Source organism: Bufo gargarizans, chromosome 3 (genome assembly GCF_014858855.1).
Source record: "Bufo gargarizans isolate SCDJY-AF-19 chromosome 3, ASM1485885v1, whole genome shotgun sequence".
NCBI classification, from domain to species: Eukaryota; Metazoa; Chordata; class Amphibia; order Anura; family Bufonidae; genus Bufo; species Bufo gargarizans.
The window spans coordinates 44,214,144-44,224,821 of record NC_058082.1 but is presented as its reverse complement, the minus strand read 5'-3'; positions in this window follow the sequence as shown (position 1 = coordinate 44,224,821).

The window sequence follows — 10,678 nt, the reverse complement described above, 5'->3', positions numbered from 1 at the left end:
TCAATGCCCATGGGGAAGTGCCCGGGTCCGGACGGATTTCCGGTGGGGTACTATAGGAAATTTACTAGTATTTTGAGTCCTCAACTCACGACTTGGTGTAATTCTCTTCTCGCAGGTGGACGCCTCCCTACCCAATCTTTAGAAGCTACAGTGACTATCTTGCCTAAACCTGGGAAGGACCACACGCTCTGCGGGAGTTACAGGCCCATATCTCTCCTGAATGTCGATGTTAAGATCTGGGCTAAGATCTTGGCCTCTCGCCTCAGCTCCTTTCTCCCTAAACTGATTCACCCGGATCAGGCGGGCTTTGTGCCAGGAAGAGAGGGGAACCATAACTCCTGCAGAGTCGTCACGGCCATTCAGTGGGCAAAAAAGCAAGGTACACCTCTGACTTTCCTGAGTGTTGATGCGGAGAAGGCCTTCGACCGGGTGAGCTGGAGGTTCATGCGGATGGCATTGCAGAGGTTTGGGATCCCCGAACAATTTCAAAGGGCCGTTACGACCTTATACACCAACCCGAGTGCTAAAATTAGAGTAAATGGCACTTTATCACCCTCCTTTCCTATACATAATGGCACCCGTCAAGGCTGCCCACTATCCCCCGCCCTATATATATTAGTGATGGAGACCCTCCTGCAAGCAATCAGAGATCATCCTAGTATTCGAGGTGTCAGGGCCAGGAATGATACAGTTGAGTATACCAATGTTGCGTACGCCGATGATCTTTTAGTAATGGTCTCTAACCCGGTCGAGGCCTTCCCGCATCTCCTATCTCTATTTGAATTGTTCGGCAAGGTCTCCAACTATAAGGTAAATTATACCAAGTCGGAGGCCATGAATATTACAGCCCCACTAAAAAGTGTGTCCTCCCTTAAGGCCAAGACACCCTTCATATGGCAGACTTCCCACATTACATACTTGGGGGTTAAGATCCCGGCTGACCCAAACAATATTTTTCGGCTGAATTATACACCCCTATTGGCTGAGGTGCAGCGCTTATTGGGCTCTCTTCGCATTCCATACACTTCCTGGATGGGGAGAAAGAATTTGCTGAAGGCCTTTGTACTACCTAAGATACTCTATGTCATGCAGATGCTGCCTGTCTTCCTTCCCTCTTCGTTTTTTACACAGATGCGAAGGTTGTTTTCTACTTACCTGTGGGGAGGGAGGGGAGCCAGGATAGCACATAGCAGATTGATTTTGAGGAGGACTCAGGGTGGGTTTGCTCTGCCAGACGTACAGCTATATTACCAAGCTATCCATCTTAGACGGTGGATGCAACTCCACGTCCCTAATTACTCTACACTGGGCACTGACCTGGAGATACTCCAACTTTCTCAACCGCAGAGGGCCGCACTGTGGGGTCTGCCCACCGCATCCTTACATAACCATACGCTGCTTAAAGGAACGAGTCTGGTGATTAAGCAACTTAACAAAGACGGCAAACTACTAGGTAACCCCTCACTAGTCATGCCCGCAGATTTAGCCCCTTATGCTGCGAGACCTAGGTTAGTGAGGACTTCCCCAGCGTGGAATGCCCTTAGGAGTTTCACTGTTAAGACGCTCTTGGAGGATGCCTTAAGTAAATTGGCTGCTGAACACCCTCTGCGTCTGGCTGTGCGATCCTGCAATTTTTTGGGACTGGCTGACATTAAGTCAGTTAGTAAGATCCTGCTAGGGACCCTAGCTCATGAACGAGAACTGACATGGTTCGAAAAGATTTTGACCTCCAGCTCTCCGCATAAAAGAGTGATCTCTCTATTTTATTTAGGTTTGAATGTACCCAGTTATACTGATGTCCCTTCATTCTTGAGAACCTGGGAAACAGAGTTAGGTAGGACCTTCTCGGAGACAGACGTTCTTCGCCTATACGCACATTCGCATGGCTTTTCCAGGTGTGTCAAGATTCAAGAACATTCCTTTAAGGTGCTTACCCAGTGGTACATGACTCCTAAACAGCTTTCCCTTAGAGGTCTTAGCCCTAGTGACCGCTGCTGGAGATGTAAGACTGGGGAGGGTACGCTCTCACATATTTTCTGGTCATGTCCTAAGATTCAGCCTTTCTGGGATACAGTATCCAAAACCATTAACTTGATTATGCACAAGGTGATGCCTTTGTCTCCCGAGTTGGTCCTACTGTGGCTCCCCACTAAAGACCTTTCCCCCTCAAAACACAGCTTGGCCACACAGCTAATCCAGGCCGCGAGGCTAATAATCCCCCAGAGGTGGCTTAGTACAGATCCGCCTACTTTTATGCAATGGGTAAATAAAGTGGACCACATCCAACGTCTCGAGGAGTTAGCTAGTTGGGAGGCTAGAACACATGATCAACATGCCAAATTGTGGGATCCTTGGTTGCGCTACCGTCTAACATCTACTGCGACAGCTCAATAAAGGTCTTTGACCCTGATACCGTGTGTCGCTATGTCTTACCCCCAAGACAGTGTTATCATATTTTTACAAGATGTGCCTAGAGATCCAGTTTATGATTGGTTCGTTTAGTAAGGCCAGTTGCCTTGCTGTTCACCTAAAAAATAAAATGTCCCCGCAGACTAAGTGACATTCATATACATGTATGTTAATGCAAAGGGCGCGTGTCGGATAGGGCAAGCAAGAACAGATGTTTTAGTATAATGTTGGTATTGTATGGAACGTATGTGCCTATCTGTGGGATGTGCCTATCCCCCTTGTTGCTATACTTTGATGTGCATGTGAATTTTTGCCCTCAATGCGGGTCACTTTTATACATGCTGTCTGCTTCTTTTCAATAAAAAGATAATTGACAAAGAATATAACTACTATAATACTGCCTCCTATGTACAAGAATATAACTACTATAATACTGCCTGATATGTACAAGAATATAACTACTATAATACTGCCTCCTATGTACAAGAATATCACTACTATAATACTGCCCCTATGTTCAAGAATATCACTACTATAATACTGCTCCTATATACAAGAATATCACTACTATAATACTGCCACTATGTTCAAGAATATCACTACTATATTACTGCTCCCATGTACAAGAATATAACTACTATAATAATGCTCCTATGTACAAGAATATAACTACTATAATACTGCTCCTATGTACATGAATACAACTACTATAATACTGCTCCTATGTACAAGAATATAACTACTATGATACTGCTCCTATGTACAAGAATATAACTAATATAATACTGCCTCCTATGTACAAGAATATAACTACTATAATACTGCTCCTATGTACAAGAATATAACTACTATAATACTGCCTCCTATGTACAAGAATATAACTACTATAATACTGCTCCTATGTACAAGAATATAACTACTATAATACTGCTCCTATGTACAAGAATATAACTAATATAATACTGCCTCCTATGTACAAGAATATAACTACTATAATACTGCTCCTATGTACAAGAATATAACTACTATAATACTGCTCCTATGTACAAAAATATAACTACTATAATACTGTTCCTATGTACAAAAATATAACTACTATAATACTGCTCCTATGTACAAGAATCATTAATTTCTAACGATAATTTGTTTTCCCTTAGTCCTAACAGCAGCACAACTGGGGTATTACTTCTCCTGTGGACAATCAGGACAGGTGGAACTTTTATTAATTAAATCAAAATAAAGTGATAATTAACTAAATAGGCCCCTTTAAAGACCTCCCCCAACACAAACACTGTGCGAACTGTTAAGTAATACATAAACAAAAGATTAGAGGGAGGGATATATAAGTGTGCTGCTGTTAAGACTAAGGGAAAACTAATTATCATTAGAAATTAACGATTCCCTTACTTCCCAACAGCAGCACAACTGGGGACTTAGCAAGAAGAGAACCTATGAGGGAGGGTCTTTCAGCTAAACTGAATTCAAGACAGACCTGCCAAAGGCGGTGTGTTCTGAACTCCTTAAGTCAAGTCTATAATGGCTTACAAATGTAGAGTGGGAACTCCATGAGGCAGCAGCACAAATGTGCTCCAAAGGTACTAGGCTCCTCTCAGCCGCAGAGTCAGCTACCGCTGGGGTAGAATGAGCATGGATAAAAGCAGGGGGCGCCAATCCCTGAGCGACAAAAGCTACTCTGATGGCTTCTTTGATCCAACGGCTTAATGTCAGTTTAGAAGTTTTAAGACCTTTGTTCCTTCTGGCAAAAAGAATAAAAAAATTCTTCGATCTTCGAAAGTCTTTAGTTCTTTCTAGGTTTATTCTCATACTTCTGGCAACATCTAGGGTTTGTAGGACCTGCTCTTCTTCCGACACTGGAGACGGATAAAAAACAGGTAGAGAAATGACCTGTTTTAGGCCTCTTTCACACTACCGGTTTTTTTTTTCCGTTTTGCGGTCCGTTTTTTGCGTTCCGTATACGGTCCGTATACGGAACCATTCATTTCAATGGTTCCGCAAAAAAACGGAATGTGTTCCGTATGCATTCCGTTTCCGTATTTCCGTTTTTCCGTTCCGTTGAAAAGATAGAACATGTCCTATATTTGGTCGAAAATCACGGTCCGTGGCTCCATTCAAGTCAATGGGTCCGCAAAAAAAACGGAACACATACGGAAATGCATCCGTATGTCTTCCGTATCCGTTCCGTTTTTTGCGGAACCATCTATTGAAAATGTTATGCCCAGCCCAATTTTTTCTATGTAATTACTGTATACTGTATATGCCATACGGAAAACGGAACGGAACAACGGAACGGAAACGGAACCACAACGGAAGCAAAAAACTGAACAACGGATCCGTGAAAAACGGAACGCAAAACACTGAATTCAACATACTGTAGTGTGAAAGAGGCCTTAAATTGTGGAAAGAAGGTACCTTAGGAACAAAGGTAGGGAGAAACCGCAGAAGGACTATCTGGTAAGAATAGAGTATATGGCTCCACAGCAGCCAAGGCCTGCAATTCTCCGATTTTCTTTGCTGAAGTAATGGCAAGCAAAAAACAGGTTTTCCAAGACATGAACTTTAAATCCATGCTCTGAAGGGGCTCAAAGGGGGGAGAGCATAACCCCTGAGCATGACTGACAGATCCCACTGAGGTATAGGGCTCAGGATCCTAGGTTGCAGTCTTTCGGCTCCTTTAAGGAACCTTTTGATTAGAGGGTCCTCAGAAAAGGGCTTGCCCAAGACTGCAGACAAAGCTGAGGTATGTACCCTTAAGGTTGAGGGTTTGAGACCTTTGTCTAATCCATCCTGTAGGAATTGAAGAACATAAGAAAGAGGGGGATCTAATAAGGACACCACATTTAGGGCACACCACTGCCAAAAAATCCTTCCGATTTTGGAATAGGCTTTTTTGGTAGATACCGATCTGGAATGAGATAAAGTCCTCAGGACCCTCTCAGAAAACCCTCTAGACCAGGCATGTCCAAACTGCGGCCCCCCAGCTGTTGCAAAACTACAACTCCCAGCCTGCTCTAATAGCTGTAAGCTATCCAGGCATGCTGGGATTTGTAGTTTTGGAACAGCTAGAGGGCCGCAGTTTGGACATGCCTGCTCTAGACTCTAGAAGGGGACGATCAACCTCCAGGCTGTCAGGCTGAGACTCTTCAAGTCTAGGCAGGACCCTGCCAGATGTACTAGGTCCTGCTTCAGGGGAAGCTTCCAATATTGCCCCTGGCTCATGTGCCTGAGCTGGGTGAACCAAGACCTCTTTGGCCAGAAAGGTATTATGGCGATTACTGAGATCTGGTCTTGCCCGAGTTTCATCAATACTGTTGGTATCATGGAAACTGGAGGAAATACATAGGCCAGCCTGAAGCTCCACGGAATGGACAGAGCATCCACCGCCCAAGGATTGTCCTTCCTGTATAGGGAGCAGAATCGGTCTACCTTGGCGTTAAACCTTGTAGCCATAAGATCGATCTCTGACATTCCCCACTGTTGCGTAATCTGATGGAAGACTTTTTTACTTAGGGACCACTCGCCTGGCACCGGAAGATTACGACTTAGGCGATCCGCCACCACATTGAGAGTTCCTCTGATGTGAATTGCGGCCTGGTGGGTAAGGTTCGTCTCTGCCCAAGACAGGATCCATCCCACTTCCTGGAGGAGAGGTTGAAATCTCGTTCCTCCCTGTCTATGTAGAATAACTGTTGTCATATTGTCCGAGCGACATCTCACTGCCTTGCCCTGGACTTGAGGAGCGAAGTGTAGGAGTGCCAACCGGACCGCTCTTAATTCTCTTAAGTTTGACGACATTTGGCTCTCTTGGGGAGTCCAAGTCCTTGTACTGGAACTTCTTTCAGATGGGCTCCCCAACCTAGAAGGGATGCATCTGTGGTCAACATGATCTAACGGGGTGGAATCAAGGACCTCCCATCTTTCAGCTGCTTCCACCACCTGAGGGAGTGGCATACCCGAGGAGACAGGGAGCATTTCTTGTCTAACCCAGTAGGGTTGTGGTTCCACAGGCCCAACATATCTGACTGAAGAGGGCGCAAGTGTGGTAAGGCCCAAGGGACTGCCTCTGCAGTTGCTGACATTTGGCCCAAGATCTTCATCAAGGTTCTGATGGAAACCACATGGGGGACCATTAGAAATACCGAGGCTCTGATTAGCTTCTGGCATCTCTCTGGAGTGAGGGAGAGAGTCATCCGAGAGGAGTCTATTATAAACCCCAAGAATCTTTTTAATGTTGCCGGTACAATTTCAGATTTTTCCCAATTTATTATCCAGCCTAAATGCTAGAGAAAAGTAAGAGCCCGATGAATATGGTTCTGCAACACCTCTAGAGATGCAGCTTTTAGTAGCCAGTCGTCTAGATAATAATTTCTAAACCCTCTAGCCTCAAGGCTGCCACTATAGTGACCACAACCTTTGTTAAAGTGTGGGGGGCAGAAGAGATTCCAAAAGGCCCCTGAGAGAGACAGCAATCTGTAGGTATCTTCTGTGATCCGGATGAACGGGTACATGAAGATATGCATCCTTGAGGTCTATGGTGACCATGAGGTCCCCTGGTTGCAGAGCTTCTATGACCGAGCGAATGGTCTCCATCCTGAATCACTTTTGGGTTATAAAACGGTTCAGGTAACGGAGATCTATTATGAGTCGCCAGCTCCCGTCTGGCTTGGGAACAAGAAACACAGGGGAATACACTCCGGATCCTTTCTCTGCAGAGGGCACTTCCTCTAGCGCTTCCTTTTGTAGGTAAAGAAGGATGGATTGTTCTAAGCATGCCTGTTTTACAGGAGAGAGGAGTGAGGTCCTCAGAAACCTTGAAGGAGGAGGAGCTAAAAAACGTATTCTGTACCCCTCTCTTATAACTTGAAGGACCCACTGGTCCGAAATTCTGTGTTGCGAATTTTTTTGGAAATGGCGGAGATGTCCGCCTACAGGAGTGAACAAGCCGGGGGGGACTAAGAGGGTCTACAATAAGATCTGCCAGGGGAGTAGAGATGGCGTCAAAGGCTCGACTTCTTCTCCTTAGGGTCCTGGGTACGAGGATTTCCTCTGCCGCGAGAGCCTTGTCCTCTGCGGGATCTATGGTAGGATTGGGATCTGGGTCCCCTAAATTGCCTACCTCTCCCCCTAGAGGATTGCTGAGGGAGACACATTCCTTTTTTTTATCAGAGAGTCCCTCCATAATCCTATCTAGCTCAGATCCAAATAGTCTCCCTGGTTCGTAAGGGAGACGACAGAGATTGTACTTAGAGGCATTGTCTGCCTTCCAGGGTCTGAGCCAGAGGGGCCTCCTACTGGCCACAGAAAGAGCCATCGACTTTGAAGCCAACCTAAGCTGTTGAGATGCTGCCTCACTCAAGAAATCATTCAACTCTTCTATCCAGTGGATTCTGGAGATTAGAACCATCCTCAGAGGGAACTACAGTGCGTCTTGACAGCTTGTATATGGCTAAATCCACCTTGGGAGGAGGACCCCATTGGTCCAGTTAACATTGGACTAGGGGGTATAAGGTTCTGAACCTTTTAGATATTACCGGTCCCTTCTCTGGATGCTTCCATTCAGTTGTCATCAAACTTCTGAGCGACTCTTCCACTTTGAAGGCGCTAGGCCCCCTAGAGGTGGATGTAGAAGCTTCCCCTTGATCAAGATCCTGGTCCTTTGACCTGATGGATCTTAATAGTCGCTGAACCTTTTCCACCTGGAATATCTGGGTGGTAGTGTCCTCATCTTCCTCACTATCTGAAGCTGAGGAATGGGCTTCATCAACAACCATCAGGTCTTCTCCAAAAGACGAAGATCTCATAGGAGAACTATGTCTAGGCCTTTTCTGGGCTAATGCATCACTTATGGACTTGCCCACAAATTCTTTTACCCAGGTTATCATGTCCAGAGAATGGGGCTCAGGATCTGTGGGGGGGCGACAACTCTGACATTTGCTATAGATATAGTCATCAGGCAGCAAGGTGCTACAGCCCCAACACGTCAGGTGCCTGCGTTTGGAAGAGGTCTTCCGTCCCAAAGAGGACACCTCCCCCGAGCCCGGAGAAGACATTTGAAACCATTCAGAAAAAACTATTGAAGAAAATTGCGGAAAGCAGCAGCAGCCGAGGCGGCTGGAGAATTAGCAGGTTTCTCAGAAGCGTCAGCACATTATCATGCGTGAGCACAACAGTGTCAGCACTCTCAGAACAAGGAGTGAACGGAGAGACAGCTGAAGGAGAATGAGCTTCTTAAATAGCAGAGAGGGGAGGAGAACAATCTTCCGCCTCACTCTAGCATCAGAGAGCCTTACACCACAAAGTAAAAAGGAGAAGAAAAAAAAGAAAGTAGATGCACAGAAAACCATAGGTTTTCTGTCAGGGAAGTAAGATACAGATTAATAACTTTAGTTTAAAATAGTACTTCTGGTCCGGATCTGGACCGGAAGTTCGGCAGTTGCCTGATCCCGCCCCCGCCGACCGGAGAGAGGCAGAGACGCTAGAACCGAACTGGTGGCGGTGGCGCATGGTAGGTTTAGAAAAGCCGGAAATAGACTTACCGGTAATTCAATTTCCATGAATCCACCATGACGGCAACCAATTAGAGAGATTGGCCCCTGACCTCTGTAGGGGCAGGAACAGAGAAAGGTTAAGATACCCACTCCCACCACCGTTCACCAGTGTGTTACTAGATTACAGTGCTCCATAACCCAACTATATAAGTTAAGATTAGAGTTGAGCGGACACTTGGATGTTGGGGTTCGACCGAACTTCACAAAAAAGTGACCCGAACTTTTGAGCACTAAAATAGCTCTAAAAAAGTCATGGAAAGGGCTAGAGGGCTGCAAATAGCAGCAAAATGTGGTTAAGAGCATGGCAAGTGCTCTGCAAACAAATGTGAAATGACTTAAAATAACATAAAATACGTAAAAATTTAAAATTATAATCTTGATCTAGGAGGAGGAGGTCCATATGGAGTAGGAGGTTGAGGAGGCGGTGGATGTGGCGGTGTAGGTGGAAGCGGCGGTGGAGGAGGAGGAGGTAGCCTACACTGATTTTTTGTTTTGTTTTATATTTTATTTATTTATTTTGTTCAAATTTGGGTAGACTCCAAAACATTGGAAAATATAAAAAATAAAACAAAGAGAAAGTGCGCTGGAGTATAACAATGGCTGGGTGAGGCCGGTATACATGTCTATTCTGCACAAGGTACGGACAAGTCCTGTGGGATCCAGGCCTGGTTCATTTTAATGAACGTGAGCTTGTCCACATTGGCTGTGGACAGGCGGCTGCGCTTCTCTGTGATGACGCCCCCTGCTGTGCTAAACACACGTTCAGACAATACACTGGCTGCAGGGCAGGCCAGCACCTCCAAGGCGTAAAAGGCAAGCTCAGGCCATGTGCCCAATTTGGAGACCCAGAAGTTGAAGGGGGCAGACCCATCAGTCAGTACAGGTAGGCATGTGCACACATACTGCTCCACCATGACGCACCTCCCTGTGACGGCCTTGATCCAATTGGATATCTTCTCTATCAACTTTCGATGTTCTTTTCTGCGCCTACCATGGTGATCACGGTTAGTGGCGAATCAGAGTTCCAGGCTGGAGAGGGAGCGTGAGAAAGGGAGACCACATCCAAGGGAGGTCAATGGATGGAATTAAATGTGATCGAGCGGAAATGTGGGACAAATTATTGAAGCCGAAGCTTCCAAGTAAAGGAGGGGGCGCGCAGCAATTACCCACTCCCGACTCGGGGAGGTAGTGACGATAAATAACAATACAGGACTCTTAAGATGCCGTTATTGGAATTAATAATAAAAAATTACAGGGAATGTCACTGCGGTATTTAGGATTTGGAAACGTTAGACAGGAGAGGCCCTGCTGCCGCTTTGTTTACTCTAGATAACTTCTGCCTGATCGCACGTCCCGGTGACGTCCACCATTCAATTGGATATCTTCTCTATCAACTTTCGATGTTCTTTTCTGCGCCTACCATGGTGATCACGGGTAACGGGGAATCAGGGTTCCACGCCGGAGAGTGAGCGTGAGAAAGAGAGAGACCACATCCAAGGGAGGTCAATGGCTGAAATGTGATCGAGTGGAAATGTGGGACAAGTTGTTAAAGCGGAAGGATCGAATGAAAGGAGGAGGTGCGCAGCAATTAAAGACACATTTTATAAATTTAAGTCCCTGTCACCTATGCAGAGCAGGGGGTTTTCATCGGCAAAAATGGGTTAATGTCACCTACCAATGGAACAGACGATTTGTAAAAATTT